Source organism: Canis lupus, chromosome 32 (assembly GCF_003254725.2).
Source record: "Canis lupus dingo isolate Sandy chromosome 32, ASM325472v2, whole genome shotgun sequence".
Taxonomy (NCBI): Eukaryota; Metazoa; Chordata; class Mammalia; order Carnivora; family Canidae; genus Canis; species Canis lupus.
This window is the reverse complement of record NC_064274.1, coordinates 26,078,968-26,098,948: the sequence shown is the minus strand read 5'-3', so window position 1 is coordinate 26,098,948 and position 19,981 is coordinate 26,078,968. Positions and strand designations below refer to the sequence as shown.

The 19,981-nt window shown below is 34.5% G+C and overlaps 1 protein-coding gene across 2 annotated transcripts in view; it reads right to left on the bottom strand.

The window, feature by feature from the left end:
* Positions 1 to 19,981, bottom strand: part of TET2 (tet methylcytosine dioxygenase 2) — a 125,295-nt gene that overhangs the window by 81,790 nt on the left and 23,524 nt on the right. For both annotated transcript variants that reach the window (XR_007407851.1, XM_025422747.3), the window contains exon 2: positions 5,341 to 5,485. The gene's annotated coding sequence lies outside the window, so the exon portion shown is untranslated. The remainder of the gene's footprint in view (positions 1 to 5,340; positions 5,486 to 19,981) is intronic.

The window sequence follows — 19,981 nt, the reverse complement described above, 5'->3', positions numbered from 1 at the left end:
CAAGAATGGTGAAAATAACTTTCATAATGTGTAGTTTATTTTAGAATGGCTTCCTTGTTCTAAATTCATAGTATAGGTCACATGTCGATAGGCATTAATGAAAATAAATGCTACAGTGCTATTTGTGAATTCAGGGATTGCCAAAGTTCTCAGCAGAATCCCATGAGAATGTCAGTAGTCTTCTATAATTTCGTCTCTTGGGACATAGAGACAATGAGACCAATCTGGGCCTTAAAATATACACAAGACACAGCTTTCACACAGTTCAGCCATGACTTGTATCATAATGTGGCATGTGTAATGCAGAGAGTAAAGAAAGATTTGTAACACTATTGTAAATAAAAAATAAACATTGTTCTCTTTAAACACACTAACATGCACTGCTAGATAATTACATGTTATTAAAAAGAAAAAAAACATTTAGTAACAGATGAATAGGAGAATAATACTTTGAAGAGCACTGCATTAGATGATTTCTAGGATCTATTTTTGTTTTAAAGTCCTGTGACTCAAAGGATAAATCAATTGGGTTTGTTGGAATAATGATGATAGATTTCAGTTCGTAAAACTGGTCTGTAAGGAAAGGACATTTGGAGTCTTCATTTAAAGTCTAGGTGGTGATTTAAATTTGAGATAAAAAACCTATTATCTTCTGAAAGATAAACAGAAAAAAATACAATATTAGAAGTAACTAGTCTGTCTCAACCTACTGATGAAATAGAAAGATGACTTATTTTTCAATTGGGATACATCAACAATGATCATGGGGAGAGAAAATAACTAAGGCAAAGAGTGAAGCTTGTCAATGAGCAAGGTCTGTTTCACAAGAAAGGATGAGAATGTCCATAATAATTAGAAGAATGGCCTCAAGAGAATTCTAATGGGCAAATCTAAACCTTCTAACTCTTTTCTCCACAAACAAGATGGCAAAATACAAATCACTAACACTTCCTAAAAATGACATAGAGGGGTAGTAAGTCTGAATAAGGACATCTGGTTCTTGTCCAGGTTTTGCCAATAATGATATTGCCAATTATTTGCCAATAATGCCAATTAATGACATGACCTTCAGGAAGTCATGTATAATGTCTGGGTACCCTTTAGCCTGCCATAAAATTAGTCAATTGGAAGGTGATACCAGTGGCCCATTTTTGATCAATACTTTTATGATTTTCTGTTATTCCAACTTGGTTTAAAAATATAACATTTGGATAGGCATATTCTCATATAATTTTTTGAACCAATTTATTTACATGGATTTCAATGCATAGTAAAAAATTGCTCTTAGCAACTCAATTCAGCCTGTCAAACATTGTATGAACTTTATCCTTAGAAGTCTTAAGGGTACCTACTCTGATTGTCTCACCTCGCTCACTGTGAATTCAAACTCACAATATGCCCCAACTTTCCTATTTCTTTTAATGGCAACATGTAATTGTCATTGAAACCCTGAGAAAACTTTGACTCTTCTTATAGCCTATTTGCAATTAGTGATTAAATCCTCAGGATTTTCCCTATCAAATCTATCTTCTTTTTTCAGTCTTATCTCTAATATCATAATCTCGCTCCTGAATCACTTCATCCACTTCTTCCATCTTCATACTTGTCAAAATAATAGTAGTGCTAATGACCTGAATGCATCTTGTTACTCACCTGCTTCCATTGCTCCTCAGTATTTGTATGAGGGCATGTAGTAATCGTTAGCCTGACCTAAGAACTTCATAAAATTTGGCCTCACCTGCATTTCTATCTTCTTTCTCACCACTTGCCATCTCTATACAAGGTCACCTTCCTTTGCTTCCCTCTTTGTCCTTTGCCTATCCCATCTCCCCTCAAAGCCAACATCCTTATTTCATTTCATCTCATGCTGTTTCCCTTCCACTTCCCCATGAGGATGTCATTCCCTGTTTGTTTTGTTGTTCTGTTTTTATGGCTGTAAGGGCTATGGAACTATGATACATAAAAATAACTTTACTGAAAACTTTTTCTTTAACGATTTTCTTTCAATGTTATTGAGGTATAACTGACCAATAAAACTATATTTAAAGTGCACAATGTGGTGACTTCTTATACATATAAATCATGAAAGGATTCCCCCCATTAAGTTAATGAACATATTCATCACCTCACATGTTTACCATTTTGTGTGTGTGTGTGAGTGAGAGAGAGAACACTACCACTCTCTTAGCAAATTTCAATTTTATGATATGGTGTTATCAACTATAGACATCACATTATACAACTGAATCTCAGACCTGATTCATCTTATAACTGAAAGTCTGTACCCTTTTGCCAACTATCCAATTTCTCCCTAACCTTCAAGATCCAGGCCACCATTTGCCAGCTTCTTTTGTGAAGTCCTCCTCTGCTTTAGTCTAGATGAACCTTACTATTCCTTGAACTTCTGAAGTTTTTATCTGTATCACTTACTTGAGTATATGTGTAAATATTTACAGATAGTATATGATTTAGCTGTATAAGATCCTCTTACTCTGTCTAAATCATTCTGTGAAATCTTTTTACTACCCTAGGTCTTTGTGGCATTCTCTACCTATTCTCCCCAAATGACTTTATAGTCTATTTGTATACTTTCTTTTAAAGGTTTTTACTAAAAAAAAATAAATAAATAATCCTCATGAGGTCTTTCCCAACCACTTCATCTTTAATTACTACCATACTATCCCTCCAATTTTCTTTTTCTGTCTTAAATTTTTTATGCTTAGTACTTCTTGGTATTTGACTCACTACTACATTTTTATTTATCTTGTTTATATCTGTCTGCCACTCTAGAGTCTACGCTAAAGTACAGGGATTTTTACTTTTTTGCTCAGTAATGCATCCCAGTTCCTAGAGTGCCTGATACTTGATAGGCACTCAAGAAATACTTTTTGATTGAATTTATTATTTAAAAACTGAAAGCACAGGCCACCTGGATGGCTCAGTGGTTGAGTGTTTGCCTTTGGCTCAAGGCATGATCCTGGAGTCCAGGGATCTAGCCCTGAATAGGGCTCCCCACAGGAGCCTGCTTCTCCCTCTGCCTATGTCTCTGCCTCTCTCTGTGTGTCTCTCATGAATAAATAAATAAAATATTTAAAATAAAATAAAATAAATTGAAAGCAATGCTAATAATAGTAAATAATAATAAATAAATGCTAATATAAGATTTAGAATTTACTTGTGCTAGGTCTTGTACATATTATCCATATGTGCATATATCCATATATGTATATAATCCCATTATACTTATCTATGACCTATTTTCCTCCTTGCCAAATAAAACAAGGCTTGAAGAGATTAAATAATTTCCCCAAGAACACAAAGCTAGTAAATATTATTAAAAATAAGTCCTGGGATCCCTGGGTGGCTCAGTGGTTTAGCTCCTGCCTTCGGCCCAGGGTATAATCCTGGAGACCCAGGATCGAGTCCCACATCGGGCTCCCTGCATGGAGCCTGTTTCTCTCACTGCCTGTGTCTCTGCCTCTTTCTCTCTATCTGTGTCTCCCATGAATACATAAATACAATCTTAAAAAAAAATAAGTCCTAGGTTTATTTATGACTGAAAATAGTTCCTAGGCTGAGCTTATCCAAATGTAAAAAGCTAAATACAAAATAATATTCTTTTTTGGATATGAAAGAAGAACTCCTCTGGGAGTTACTTGTGAAATTAATCTCTCTCTCTCTCTCTCTCTCTCTTTCTCACACACACACACAAATAGCTAATACTTTAATTTCTTCTTTTCTTGTTAGTAATTTCTCTTACATTTCCCCCCCAAACTTTGCACTTCCCTCTTACCTCCACTTACTTTTCTCGAAGAAGAAAAAAATTCTGACTAATGTTATTGTAAAAATTCCATCTTAAAAATGCATCTCTGTTCTCATATAAAGGTCAAGTACAGAATGAGTAGCCACAGTCCTCACAGTGAGAGGTAAAGCATCCATTACAGGAGGAGGGGAAAAGCAAAGAATGCTTTATTCATAATTACCTAAGATTTTCCAGCAAGAGAGGGGAAAGAGGAAGTCTATTTTCAGTGACAATGAATACTCTAAAAATATTAGCATGCAAGGGGAAAATTTTCATTCTGAGAGTTAGTAGTGCTGAGTTCTCTTTCCCTTACAGAGGGACTTAAAATTCCCAGGGCAGAGAGGTAATCTAGGCAGATGTAGTTGCCTTGTGTCTTGAAAATGGCAACATCTAGGAATCATGGGAGTTTAACTGAGGACACACTGGGAAGGATTTCTCAGCACCAGGTCAGCCTCTAAGAAGTATCAAGTGGCAGAGTGGATTCTTATATCCTCAGGCCTCTAGAGTGAGAGCAGAGATTACAGCTACATGGGCCTTTTAGAAGATTTGTTATGCTGCATGCATAAACAAGATTCAGTGAAATTGCAGCTGAACTACCTGCTAAAAGAGTTACAGAAAAAAAAAAAAGACTCATTCTTCTTTTTTTTAATCTAACCTCCATTTTCTTTCCAAGATGTCCCCATAATTTTAACTGACAAAGTACAGGTAAAAGTACATACAGAATTCATTCTGGTGTACATCTTAAATATTTTGGAAAAAATATCAGTTATCAGATGTTCCTGACTTCTGTTCATCTATATAAATGGTTATGGTTTGATAAATAACCCTTAGGTTGGGATACTCATTAGCTGGTTAGTGAGTGGCATTCAGAACAATTGATTTTTATTAACACCAGCTGTAGAGGAAAAAGTACTTGGTATCTCCCTCTCTGCCAGTACCTCTATTTATATTTTTGAAAAAAATCATGTGAAAAATTACATAGGCTTTCCTATATAATTGTATACTTTCATTTTCTGATAGTTCTATGGGACCAAAGCATCATGAAAACTGGCTGATTTAAGCTCAGGAGGTGCTCACTTTTCTGATCAACAAATAACCACAAATAATCACCTTTTTTTTTTGATCCTCAACAAATTGAGACAAAGTCCTACAAGTGAGATAAAAATGGAGAAGAGAAATACTGTGACAAGTGGTTATAGATATCACATTTTTCCGTGCTTATAGTTACCTTTGAATGGCTATCTTTTTATTAAAATTCAGACATTGAGAAGTTAATGTAAAACTTCTTTTTCTCTAGAAAACAATGTATATACATATCCATCCATCCATACATACACACACAAACACAGGTCAGCACAAAACTTTAGACATTCATAGATCTTAAAATCTAACCCATGTATCCTAGGCATAGATAATTAAGGTATTCGAGAGACTACAGAGTAATTTAGAGCTGAAGGTTAGAAGACAGATTGCCCATTAAATTAGAAATAAGTTTATACTTCTCAGAAACCAAGCACCAACTGTCCCCAATGTCTTACCAGCAGCTCTATCCCTTACTGCTCCTCCTGGATCATGGCCTGTTGGCTGCTGCTGAGCCCATCTCCTGCTTCCAAGTGTGGTAACTCAACAGGAGTAAGGGCAAGTAGACAATCTTGAGAGGGTTTGATGATGATGTTGGCCAGCCTGGAAAAGATAGAGTTAGAATACTTTTAAGTTAGCTAAAAGGAATAAGACGTATATCTGGTATAAAACTATCATGTCAAGTTTAAAAGGTTATAGATGCCCATTACTGGATATTTCAAACTACACCATTGGTTGTTAAAAAATCCAGAGTTATAGGATCTTTCTCAAAGCAATGAAAACTCCTAAATGCACCATAATATAATACTAACATTTGTAAAGAAAACTTTGCAATGCCCAAAGCATCTCTGCCTAACCAGCAATCCTCATATCTTGATTGTGATTATCAATTAGTCTTGGGACCCACTGGCTTATATTACTTCATTTGCTGAACCCAATGGTTCTCAGCCTTGGTTGTAATAGTATCACTTGGGTGAGAAGCTGAGGCCCCATGTGCAGAGATTCTGATTTGCTGGGCTAAAATGAGCCTTACTCTCCAGGTAATTCTAAGATGTGGTCAGCATTGAGAATCATTAATTTAAAGGCCTTGTACTTACTGAGATGCAGCACTAACTCAACTTATACTTGGCAAATGTTTATTCAGAATAAACTATAGCAAGGCAATGTGCTAAATACTATGGTAAAGGTAGAGCATTATAACATGCAGTCCCTTGTGCTCAGGAACTTTAGCTCAAGAGAGTGAATTATAGATTTTAATCTGATCACCTAAGAAGATACATACTTTAAAAATATAACCAAAGTAAGGCTTCATTAGTCAAAGATGTAGTGAGACCCCTGGGTGCTCCAAAAATAGAGATGACCATTAAGTGAAATTAGGGAGAAAGTTGAATGCAAGAAGAAAGTCTTTTTGAGTTCTAAGGGTAGGGTAAGAGTCAGAGAAAGATAGCTTTTTCAGTCAAAGATACAGCTATAAGAATATGCAGTAAATTGAGGGACACTCAAAAGAGACAATTCTGATGAATGGATTTCTATAAAGGAGCACTGGAAGAATCTGGAGAGGCAGATTCAAGCCAGAAGGTACAGTTGGTGATAAATGGCTAAAGAAGTTGGGTCATTTTTTGGGATATCCAGAAATAGTATCTGGAATCATACTAAGAGCTGTTGAAGGCTTATGTCTCAAGGGGTCTTAGTAAATTTACTGGGTTCTTAGTAAATGCCAGACACTGTACTTGATGCACTACATATGTTACCTCATTTAACACAAACATCTGGTGAGGTAGTTATCATTATCCCTATTTTACAGAGTAAGAAGGGAGGTCCTTTAATCTTCTCAAAGTTCTGTGGCTAGAAATAGTAAGCCAAGACCAGACAACATGCTATCTCTTTAGAAACACAGCATCACAAAAGTTATGCATTAACACTTCGGGTTTTTTAAATTGAGATATAATTCACATACCATAAAATGAATTGTTTTAAAGGTACCGTTCTGTGGGCATCAGCCAAAAAATTGTGCCATTATTGCCACTATCAAGTTCTAGAACAATTTAATCACTCCCAAAATAAATCCATTACCCAGTAGGAGTCAGTCCTCATGCATCCCTCCTCCAGCTAATCACCCTTCTGTTTCTATGTGTTTGCTCATTCTAGATATTTCAAATAAATGAAATCATGCAAAATTGGACTTTTTTGTGTCTGGTTTCTTTTACTTAGCATAGTGTTTTCAAGGTTCATCTATGTTTTAGTTTGAATCAGTACTTCATTCTTTTTTATGGCCAAGTAATATTCCATAGTATAGATATACCATACTTTATTCACGATAGGTATCTGGGTTATTTCTACTTTTTAGTTATTATAAATAATGCTTCTATGAAGATTCATTTACAAGTCTTTGAGATAGTGGTAAAATATATGCAACATAAATTTAACATTTTAACCATATTTTAAGTGCATAATTCTATGCATTAAGCAGTCTTATTGTTGTTCAATCATCACCACCACCCATATCTAGAATTTTTTTACCTTTCCAAACTCAAACTCTATCCCCCTTAATCAATTAAGGGGGCCTCAATCTCAAGCCCCTGGAAAGTGCAATTCTACTTTTTGACTCTATGAATCTGACTATTCTAGGTACTCATATAAGTGAATCATATAATATTTGTCCTTTTATGACTGGCTTATTTCACTTAGCCAATGAATAATGTCCTCAAGATTTGTCCATGTTGTAGCACATGTCAGAATTTCTTTCCTTTTAAAAGCTGAATAGTATTCCATTACATGTATATACCACATTTTGTTTATCTATTCATCTATTGATGGGCTTGCATTGCTTCCACCTTTAGGCTATTGTGAATAATGCTGCTTTGAACATAGGGTATTCATTGTAAGTTTTTATGTGGACATTTTAAATTCTCTTGGGAATGGGATTGCTGAGACATATGATAATTCTATATCTAACCTTTCAAGGAACTGCCAAACTGTTCTGCAAAGTGGCTGTGCCATTTTATATTTCCATCAGCAATGTATGAGGGTCCTCGCTTTTCTTTATCTTCACCAACACTTGTCATTGCCTGACTTTTTTTTTTAAAGCCATTCTCATGGGTATGGAGTAGTAGACGATTTAGCTGTTACAAATTATTACATACAACATACTGGCTTATTGCAGTAATTCAGATATAAAGCGATGACTGAACAAGAGGGTGGCAGGGGAAATAAAATGATCAAGCAGGGAAAGGAGTGGATATTAATAGCATTGTACATGTAGGGAGAAGAAGACTCAATTATAGAAGTTAAAATTTGAGTTTGATTACATAGTAAAATAATATATTAATCAGAGGTAATTCTAAAAGAGAAATTTGAAGTGACAAAATAAATTCTTGACATGATGTATTTGAGAACCTATGGATTCCAGATAATTATCAGATAGGAGGTCAGGGTTGGAGACAATAAAATATCTTATATTTAGAGAAAGGGTCAAAGAAGCATTGGTAAAGCTAGAAAAGGGCTATTTCTAAATATGTTTAGATTCCTTAAGGCTGGGTTTACTTACGGACCAAACACTGAGGAATAGAGAGCAATAGAACTATACATTTGCCCTCCTGTTTTCTGTTTAAAATACTAATGCAAAACTTAAATAGTAAATAATATATTCTTACACTTGGAGCTTTATCAGAACTTCAGCTGTAAGTCCCGTGAGGTGGTATCAGATTTTTATCTATACTTTGAGGCATTCAGGACAGCAGTGCCCTTGGTTCAGAATGGTGTGAGCAGGCTTACTGGTATTGCTCTCTAACGGCTGGCATAAGATCAAGAGGCCTACACAAATGAATGTCCCTACAAGCAGTTATCTGGTTGGCTGGAAACCAGCTGGCAGACTATCAAGGAGAACATGAAGTTCCAGTTTTCTATGCCCCAAACAGCCCCCTTAAAAAAGAAACCATCCCAACAATTAGAATGTATACCCATAAGAGACCACAAGTCTATTGCTTCAACAGAGTTCAATGGTCAATGATCCTTGCTTTGTTCAGTTTTGGAAAATCTATAAAATTGTAACATTCAGAAATCAATGCAGTGATGACTCACATATTTGGTTACCTGTTCTGAAAGAAAAGTTTCATACTATTTAGGATGCTATGGTAAATATTCTCAAAGAAAATGCAAAACACTGTCAGCTTACACACTGAGTTTTCCCTCTGACCTGATATACTGGGATTATTAAAAAAAAAATAAAATAAAATAAAAAATCACCCAAAGACAAAACAGAATAAACACAAAGGTAACTGTTGGAGACAGAAGTTAAAATAAGAGCCATAGAGGAAAAAAAAAAAAAAAAAAGAAAACTAAGAGGAAAAGCCAATGAATACATTTAAGCCAATGAATACATTTAATTTGTAAATTGTTTTCACTCCCACACACATATCTACATTTTTAATTGAATGAAATAAAGTCAAAGTCAAAGTTGTAATCTTGCTGAAGATAATGTGGTTCAAAGACAGATTTTTTTCTTGTTCTTAAAGTCTATTCTGGTATTTGAATCTTCATCAACATTTACTGTTTCAAAATGATAGTATCTACTTTCTACAATATTTTCCAGAACGTAGATGAGAAAACAATGATGATAAAAATTGCTAAAATTTATTGAATGCATGCTTAGTCATTTAATCTTCAAAATATTATCATATGATCAGTCTTTTCCCTTAGGACACATTTTGTACGTGGCAGGCCTCCTGAGCCTGTGCTCTTACCTATCATGCTTCACAACATCCACCAGCTTGTAAGAGATTCAATGAACAGAATATTTCATTTTGGTGAAAGGTAAATTATTCTATATTTCAAACCCTAGAAGCAGACACTTTCTCTCAAAATCAAAATAACATTTTTCTCTGTAAACCAGTTACTCTACCTATAAACATGTATATGTCAGTACAAGCTCTGCAACATGTATAGAAATCTTTCTTTGGGGCCTTAAATACATTCTCCTTCCAATCACTTATCAAAAGTCATTAATACTTTCATCACAAGCTATGTTTATCCTGCTGGATCTAGTCCTTCCTTCCCCCTTAGTGCTACTTGTCCATCCTCACTGCATGTCTCTTCAAAGCATACAATAATAGATGCTTCCTTCTGTTGTGATGCTGCCTTGGCTGCTTCCCTGTTCATGTGATTCTCCTCAGGGTCTAAATGGTGTCAGACTGGAGTTCACTAAATAACAGGTTACTGACCTCAGCAGGCTATGCCCATACAATGGTTTTCCTTCTCCATCCCCCACCTTTGTGTCCCCTCCCATATACTTTTTCTACAGGTAAATGATCCCAACTGTATGGTGCCCAAAGGGAAGTGCTATTTCAGAATGTCAGCTTCTTGGCAGCAATGGCTATTCTATTAATACTTTTTAAAAATCACTACAACAGTTAAAACTCTAAGAAGAAAATTAAAGGAAGTCCTCATGCATATTTACTCCTTGCACTTTCTAACAAAGTAGTGACTCCAAAAAAAAAAAAAAAATTCAGTGAGCATTTACGGAACAAATTCTACTAACTTAAAAACAATTATACACCAAACAAGGTTGTTTCCAAACAACAGTCAAAACAAACAAACAAACAAAATTTGAAGCATTATGCAGCAGTTGTAAATCGTTTGGCACAGTATTACCACTTCAAATTATGATGCCATTATTTTAAAGATTTTATTTATTTGAGAGACAGAGATAATGACAGGGAGCATGAGCATGAGCATGAGCTCCTAGGAGAGGAGCGTGCTATGGGGCTTGATCCCAGGACCCCAAGATCATGACTAGAGTTGAAGGCAGATGCTTAACCAACTGAGCCAACCAGGCACCCCTCACTAGGTATTCTATGTACATTATCAGATCAATTTTTATACCTTCTAGAAACAAACAAGAAGTTATGATGAAATCAATATTTTAAAAAACCAAGATGGAGAACCCACAGAAGAAAACACTGAATAGAAATCAGAAAAAAAACCATATTGCATCTGAAATAAAACATTTCTATGACATTCTGACACTTACTCATACTTGGCCTCTTTGCTCAGAGAATGGAATATTATAAACTAATAGAGGTGTGCCCAATATCTTAATTCTAAAAAGCTAGCAGAAATATGGTTTATTCATCATCCACTAAAATAGGAAATACAATTTTCTACAACAAAATTGCCATTCTTAGTGTCCAAGCATTTTTGGGATTCTGTCTAGAAATTACAGATAGTGGAAGAGAGGAAAGAGGTAAAGAAAAGAGTATTTATTTTAATGGTTCATTTGTCATTTCCTTTTTTCTTTACACAAAAAATTTTGGGAACTGGCAATTGTATTTATATGGTTCACTGCAGGACAGTAATTTTACTGGGAGCTAGGATGTAAGCTGGATCTTAAAAGAAACTTCTTGGGCAGCCCGGGTGGCTCAGTGGTTTAGCACCACCCTCGGCTCAGGTTATGATCCTAGAGACCCGGGATCGAGTCCCACGTCAGGCTCCCTGCGTGGAGCCTGCTTCTCCCTCTGTGTCTCTGCCTCTCTCTCTTGCTGTGTCTCTCATGAATAAATAAATAAAATCTTAAAAAAAAAAAAGAGAGAGAGAAACTTCTCTCCCATAATTCTCACAAACTTGTAAATAAACTAAGGAAGTAGGCAGGTGGAAGATATCATCAAAGTATAAATCCATCTTAGGTTCTAATTCTGACAGTAATCTTCCATAACTTCATGATCTTGAGCCAGCCACTTAAAGAAACTGAGGACTCAAGAAGTCTATAAAATATTAAATTTTATTATCTCTGTTCCAAATCAAATTTAGTCTTCATGATTCTATGACTTAGATACTGTCTAATTTGATAAGGATGGAACAAATACAAATATAAAAAAGGGTTATTGCAAAAATGAATAAGGTATAAAAAATGAGCAAAATTATATTGGTAGAATTATCTCAATTTAAAAACACTTATATGAGGGGCACCTGGGTAGTGGGTCAGGTAGCAGTCAGTTAAGAGGCTGCCTTTGGCTCAGGTCATGATCCCAGGGTCCTGGGATTGAGCCCCACATCAGGTTCTCTTCTCAGTGGGGAGTTGGCTTCTCTCTCCCTCTATGCTCTCCTTCACTCTCTCTCAAGTAAATAAATAAAAAATATTTTAAAAATAAAATAAAAATACTTAGAGGATATTAAAACTTGATAATAAAAAGTTCTTAAATGTAATATGTAACTGTAAGCAATAGCCACAATGGTCATTACTGATCTGATTCCAAAGAAATTTTTACATGTATATTCCACCTAAGATATACAATGTATATTCTATTCTTTTAGATTTGGCAATTTCATGTTATAAAGTGGTGTAATGATTTTTTCAGAGTAATGAAGCTGCTACCATGGTTCATTTAAAGTCAATTGTTAATTACATCCATTTATAACAGCCATAGATTGAGGATCAATAACTTGGTACTGTAAGTGCTTTTAAAAAAAACTGTTTCAAATCTACAAAATTAACCTAGATGTTTTTATATGAGTCTATTCTCCTTACCCGTTAGGAAAATTATTAGGTGTATACTAACCCCATCTTTCTATTTCTTTAGGACAGATGGGAAGTAAAAGAATAAATTTCTAAGTCATTAATTATGATATAAATTATTCAAAAGCCCAAAGACTATCTTCATGTAAAAATGCTGTAAGTCATACAGGCTATATGAGTCAAGGTTTAAAGCCATTACATTAATAACATCAATACAAACATCAAAGGATCAATGAGAAAAATTCTAATGCTTAATGAGTTGGCAAACTGTATAAAACGAAACTTTATACTATATGTAAAACTGCCAACATTTGACTTGTTACTATTTGTAAAAAGCAACATTGTTTCAGTTATAATACTGTCTACATTTTGCATTCTAAAAATTTAAACAAGGAAATTTCATCAAATCTTATTTTTAATAAAAAGGCAAAGAAAGAAGAATTGGAAACTCCACAAATTTCCCAGAGATTCTTTTATTTTGTTCCTTAAAGTGGAATATTACACTGAAAAGATTTCAGAACATAAAGGAAAACTCTTAAGTTACGCTTACCAGGACTGTTGAAAACAAATTATGCATTTTGCAAACTGAAGTATCATTAAGATGATATAAAATATCATAAGATATTCTTAAAAACAGTTTAGTAAACATTAAGTTAAAAAAATAAATGTGATTCTCTTGCCATGGACATAAGCAGTAATAAAAATATTTAACAGTTGGTATGCTAAAACATGGGTCATGGGGCTGGAGGAGGCTCCTAGAAGCCACATATAGGCGATATATTACTATTTTAGTTACATGATTGTAGGGAGGTCCAGGGAGTCATGCAGAAGGATCCACAGTATAGAAGAATTCCCTGGCTACCTGGGAAATATTTCAGTAACCATCAGCATAACCACACTCATGTATACCTGCTGCATATCAGCTCTGGCTGTTTGTATAATTCTTAAATATAGATTTAAAAAAGCATTAAGCAATTGTTTACATTTTTGCAAATCCATTACTTGTTACTGAAGAAAATGTTAATCCTTAATTTTGGGAGTAGCTAGCAAGCAACATCATGAGGGAAGTTCAGGGGAAGGAATGAAAATTTAAAGATGAAAGGTATTTTTTTAATTTTCAAAATGAAACATTAAAATTATAAAAATATTTTGAGATTATTAAAATAATTAAAAAATGAAAATATTAGGTTAAACCTTCAGGTAATGACCAGGATGACAGAATCTAAATATATTTCTCCCTAAATAAAGACCATTAGAATAAAAAGTTATAATCACACTTAAGACCGGAGAGTCATATAAATGGATGAGAAATCCAAATAGATATTCAAATAACAAAATTTGACACAATAGTTTTTCACCAAATTACCATATTCATATTAAGGTGGACTTTCATATATTAAATTTCCTGGAGATAGTGTTCAACTATTGCTACTTAGTAGTTGATCTCTTAGGAACATGCAAAATCATAATAAGGAAGAAACAGTAGCATAATTAAAAAACATCTGATGCAATGTTACAGAGATGTGAGTGGTGGTCTATATAGAACTGCACATATAGAAAGTGTTTTAAATCATTTTTTATTTGCTAGATCTCCTGAGTGGAACACATAAATCTAAAGAGCAGGAATTTGCTGTTGTTTATTGTCCTCTTGTTGAAAGGGATTAAAAATCACCTAGCAACTTCTGTGTTGTAGAAGCCAAAACAGAATAGTTGGTTGTCTACTACCAGTTCATCTAAAACAGAAGAGTGCAAGCAAGTAGAAAAGCACCATGCTACATTATGGTGCTCTGACACACATTTTTCATCATATGATAAGGTAAAAATCATCGAGAAATTTCCAGGAAAAATAACTCCTATAAAACATATTAAGTGTAACCAAATTGAGAGCTTACAAATCTCGACAACACAGAGACAGAGATACATATACACACTTCAAAAAACAACAGAAGAATTAACCAAGGAGTATATAGGTTGTAGTTTAGAGAGAAGACTCAATAATGGAAACTTTGTTAAGGGCTTTAAAATATTCTAGGTAGAAACAGATATGGATATAATAATTTATAGAAGCAGAAATTTTATTTCTGAACTTACTTTTATAGAGGCAAACAAAGAATGATTATTAAAGTATGACAGGAGGTAGTTAGGGGAAGCAACTTTAACACAGAGTAATAAATATAAGGATTTGAATCATAAAGATTGATAAGGAGACTATTATCAATTAGAATGTTAAATGCTGTTTGTGATAATGGTACAGAGCAAGGTAAATGATAGAGCATATTAATATTCCAGAAAGTTTTTTTGAGTGCAGAAAACAAACTCTACAATAAACCTAAGTTAGCTCCCTGGTAAAACAAAGAAACTATATATTTTAAAAGAAAATAGCTCAATAATTATAGGACATGTGTGCATATATTTTATTTTTATGAATGTATAAGAAAAGGGCAGGTAGGTCAGAATTTGTATTTTCCTCTATGTATTAATGACTAAGGTTTTGTAATGTGGACAGTGAAAGAATAAAATCACCATTTTTAAATCATCACTGAACAAAGTAGAGTTTAGGGAAAAAAGGAGCCACTGACTTTGCCTTCAGAAAAGAATGCCTGGGAAAAGCCCTTTCTGCCAAGTTGACACAGCTCCATAGGAATCAATATAGAATGTCTTGATTCTACATGGGTTCTGAGTAGATGAGAAGGAAAATGAAAATTGGAGCATCTAACTCATTATATTTGGAGGTGTGAAACTGTCATTTCTAAGAAGGGTCAACTGTCAGCTAATCAGAAAGGCACACCTACTCTAACCTCCAAGAATGAACCAGTAAAAATAGAGAAAGGAAACAAATGAACAACCATTCATATATGCACGTTATTTCAGCTCAGTGGTCATTAAAAACCAAATATGCTGCATGCTAAAAACCTATTTCCTTTTGAGAAAGAGGAGTAATGCTGAAGAACCTAATAGTGGGATAAACTTAATCAGGTCTCACTAGGAATGCAGCTGCTTTACACTGCAGACAGTCTTATAGTGGGATGTCAATCTTCCCTCCAGCAAGTGCCAACGAAATGACTTAACACTCCAGGTTTACGCCAGGTCAGTGTACACAGGTCATGTCCAGAGCCATGAATGAAGTCATGCTTTATCAGAAAGCAGGTCAGAGGTGACATAAATCATGTAACAGTTGACTAAAAATAAGTTTCTATTATAAGCAGTCATTTCCTAAATGAAGAAGATACATACCCTTCATTTTTTGAGGAGTGATTGTCACATATAACTGAACAAGTTTTTTTTTTTTTAATTCAAAGATTTTATTTATCGATCTGAGAGGAAGACAGAGAGAGCAGGAGTATGGTGAGGCGGGTGGTGGGGGAGGCAGAGGGAGAGGGAGAAGCAGACTCCCCACTGAGCAAGGAGCCTGATGTGGGGTTCGATCCCAGGACCCCCGGATTATGACCTCAGCTGAAACCAAGAGTCAGATGCTTACTTAACTGAGCCACCCAGGCACCCCTGAACAAGTCTTTTCCATCTTTAACACCCTGAGAAAAGGCATGGAGTCTATAGGTACATGAATTTGGCTGTTAGCATTTGATGTATCACAGGCACTGAACGAAGCCATTTGAATTATGCCTATTAACTGCCTCTGGACATCCCATACCTCCACTTCCACTCACCTTTCTATGAAGGATTGGTGCTCACTGTTCATCGTAAGTAAGGTTATATGTCAATTAAGGAGATTAGGTTATTTTTCCTTAACCTCAGGTTGGAAAACTGAGTGTCAAAAGAGGACGTGAATTGAAACATTACAATTACCCATAAGAAAGAGAAGACATACTTGCATTGCCTAATTTATTTTCTTTTTATAAATTTAAGGGGTTTTTTCAGGTTGCTTTAAATGTTTTTCATTAATAAGCTTTAGTTTTAGAGCAGATTCATGTTTCCTCTAAAATGTAGCAGAAAGTACTCGTTGTCATAGACCTCTGCCTGTGCACATAGACAATCTTCCCCACTATCAACATCCTCCATGAGAGTGGCACATTTGTTATAACTGATGAATCTACATTGACACATTACTATCACCCAAAGTCCACAGTTTACATTAGGGCTCACTCTTGGTGTTGTACATCCTTTGAGTGTTCACAGATGTATAATGGCATGTATCCACTACTGTAGTGTATTACAGAATAGTTTCACTATCCTAAAAATCCTCTATTCTCTGCCTATTCATCCTTTCTTACCCCCAGTCTGTGAAAAAAAAAAAACAAAAAACACTAATCTTCAAATTTTTCCTCTTCCAGAATGTCATACAACTGGAATCAAACAGAATGGCTTATTTAATAGTAAACATGAGTTTCTCTCCTGTCTTTTTATGGCTTGGTAGCTTTTTTTTAAAGTGCTGAATAATATTCCATTGTCTTGACTACCAAAGTTTATTTATCCATTCACCTACTGAAGGACAGTTTTGTCAATTACGAAGAATGCTGCTATCAACACCATGTGCAGGTTTGTGTGTGAGCATAACTTTTCAATTCCTTTGGGCAAATATCAAGGAGTGCAACTGCTTGATTGTATGGTAGGGTAAGTATAATTTTGTGAGAAATTGTCAAACTTTCTTCCAAAGTGGCTGTACCATTTTGCATCCAAGGAATGGTTTCTGTTGCTATACACCATTACCAGTATTCGGTGTGTCAGGTATGTAGTAGAGTATCACTATTGTTTTTAATTTGTGATTTCCTAATGACATATGATGTTGAATATCTATCATATGCTTACTTGCATCTCTGTATCTCTCTTGATGAGGTGTCTGTTTAGGTCTTTTGCCCATTTTAAAAATTAGGTTGCTCATTTTTAAAAAAATTGTTTTGAGAATTTGAAGTGTTCTTTGTATATTTTGGATAACAGTCCTTTATCAGAGAGGAGTCTTTTATAAATAATTTCTCCCAGTCTGTGGCTTGTATTTTCATTCTCTTGACATTGACCTTAGCAGAGCAGAATTTTTTCATTTTAAAGAAGTTCAGCATAAAACTTATTTCTTTTATGAATCACGTCTTTGGTGTTGTATCAAGAAAGTAATTGCCATACCTAGGCTTGTCTAGGATTTCTCCTAAGTTATCTCCAGGAGTTTTATAGTATTGCATTTTACATTTATGTCTATGATTAATTTTGAGTTTAATTTCTGTGAAAAGTGTAAGGTTTGTGTTTAGATCCATGTTGTTGCATGTGGACGTCCAGTTGTCTAGCACGATTTGTTTAAATATTGTCATTGTTCCACTATATGTCCTTTAGCCTTTGTAAAACATCAGTTGATGGTATTTATGTGGATCTATTTCTGGGCTCTCTATTCTGTTCAATTGATCTATTTTTCTATCCTGTCAACAGTACTACACTGCACTGATTGTTGTAGCTTTATAGTAAGACATAAAGCTGAGTTGTGTCATTCCTCCAACTTAATTCTTCTCCTTCGATATTAGGTTTGAATATTGGGTTTTCTTCCTTTCCATGTAAGCTTTAGACTCCATTTGTTGATATTTACAAATCCTGATTTTGATCAAAATTGTGTTGGATCTATAAAGTTGGGAAGAACTGACATCTTGCTACTATTGAATCCTCCTATCTGGAAACATGGACTGTCTCTCCATTTACTTTTTTCTCCTTTGTATCTCTCATCACAATGTTGTAATTTTCTTCATATAGATCTTGTACTTATTTTGTTAAATTTGTACCTAAGCATTGCATTTGGGGGGGGGGGGGATACTAATGTAAATGGTAATGTGTTTTCTTTTTTCTTTTCTTTTTTTTTGGTAATGTGTTTTCAACTTCAAGTTGCACTTACTAATTATTGACATATAGAAAAAGTGACTGACTTTTGTATACTAATGTTACACTTTGTGATCTTGCTGTAACTATTTATTAGTTATAAATTTTTTGTTGATTATTTCAGGTTTTCTACATAGATGATTATGTCATCTGGGAAAAGTAACAGTTTTATTTCTTCTGTTCTAATCTATGTACTTTTTATTTCCTTTTCTTGGCTTATGGCATTAGCTAGGACTTCTATTACTATGTTGAAAAGCAGTAGTATAGAGGGATTTTAGTGAAAAAATTTGAATTTCTTATCATTAACTGTGATATTAGCTGTAGGCTTTTTTTTTTTTTTTTTTTTTAGCTGTAGGCTTTTTGCAGATGTTCTTTATCAAATAAAGGAAGCTCCCCTCTATTCTTAGTTTGTGAGAGTTTTTATCATGAATAGGTGTTGGATTTTGTCAAAAGCTTTTTTTTGCATCGACGGAAATGATGATGTGGCTTTTCTTCTTCTAGCCCGTTAATATGATTGACTCATTAATTAACTTTTGCATGTTGGGCCAACCTTGCATACCTGATATATGTCTAACTTAGTCATAGTGTATGATTCTTTTTATATATAGCAGGATTTGATTTGCTAATATTTTGTTGAGGATTTTTACAACTGTGTTCAAAGAGATACTATTCTGTAGTTTTCTTGTAATGTCTTTGTCTACTTTTTGTGTTAGGGTAATGTTGGCCTCAGAATGAGTTAGGAAGTACTCCCTCTGCTCTGTTCTCTGAAAATCTCTCTGAAAGAGATTATAAAGAATTGATACAATTTCTTCCTTAAATGTTTGGTAGAATTCACCAGTAAACCCATGAAGGCCTGATGTTTTCTGTTTCGGAAGATTATTAATTAATTATTCAATTTCTTTAGTAGATATAGGCCTATAAAGATATTCTAGTTCTTCTTGTGTGAGTTAGGCAGATTGCGCCTTTCAAAGAATTGCTGCTTTTTATCTATGTTACCAAATTTGTGCACAAAGATGTGTTCTTGTATTATCCTTTAAATGTCCATGGGATCTGTAGTGCTGTCTCCTCTTTCATTTCTAATAATAGTAATTTGTGTCTTCTTTTTCTCTTTTAAATAGCTAGAGGATCATCAATTTATTGATCTTTTCAAAGAACTAGCTTTGGTTTTGCTGGTTTTCTCTACTGCTTGTCTGTTTTCATTTTCACTGACTTCTCTCATTTTTAGGGGTTTTCTTTTTCTTTTCTTTGCTTATTTTTTATTTAATTTGCTCTTTTTCTAGTTTCCTAAAATGGAAGCTTAGATTACTGATTTGTCTATTTTATTATTTTTAAAGATTTTATTTATTTATTCGAGAGAGGCAGAGACATAAGCAGGGGAGAAGCAGTCTCTCTGTGGGGAGCCCGATACAGGACTCGATCCCAGGACCCTGGGATCATGACCTGAGCCAAAGGCAGATGATCAATCACTGAGCCACCCAGGTGCCCCTAGATTACTGATTTTAGATCTTCTTTTCTAATATATGCATTCAATGTTACAAACTTCCCTCTAAGCACTACTTTCATTGCATCATACAAATTTGATAAGTTTTATTTTCATTTTCATTTATTTCAAAAAATTCTCAGACTTATATTAACTTTCTTTGCACCTTTTTTTTTTTTTTAACACTGTGGTCTCAGTCCTCAGACAATGAAATCCTCTGATGGCAGGAAATTCACAAAAATTGAATGAAGTAAGCATACAGTAAAAAGATAAGTAGCACTGGAACTGCATGACAAATCAG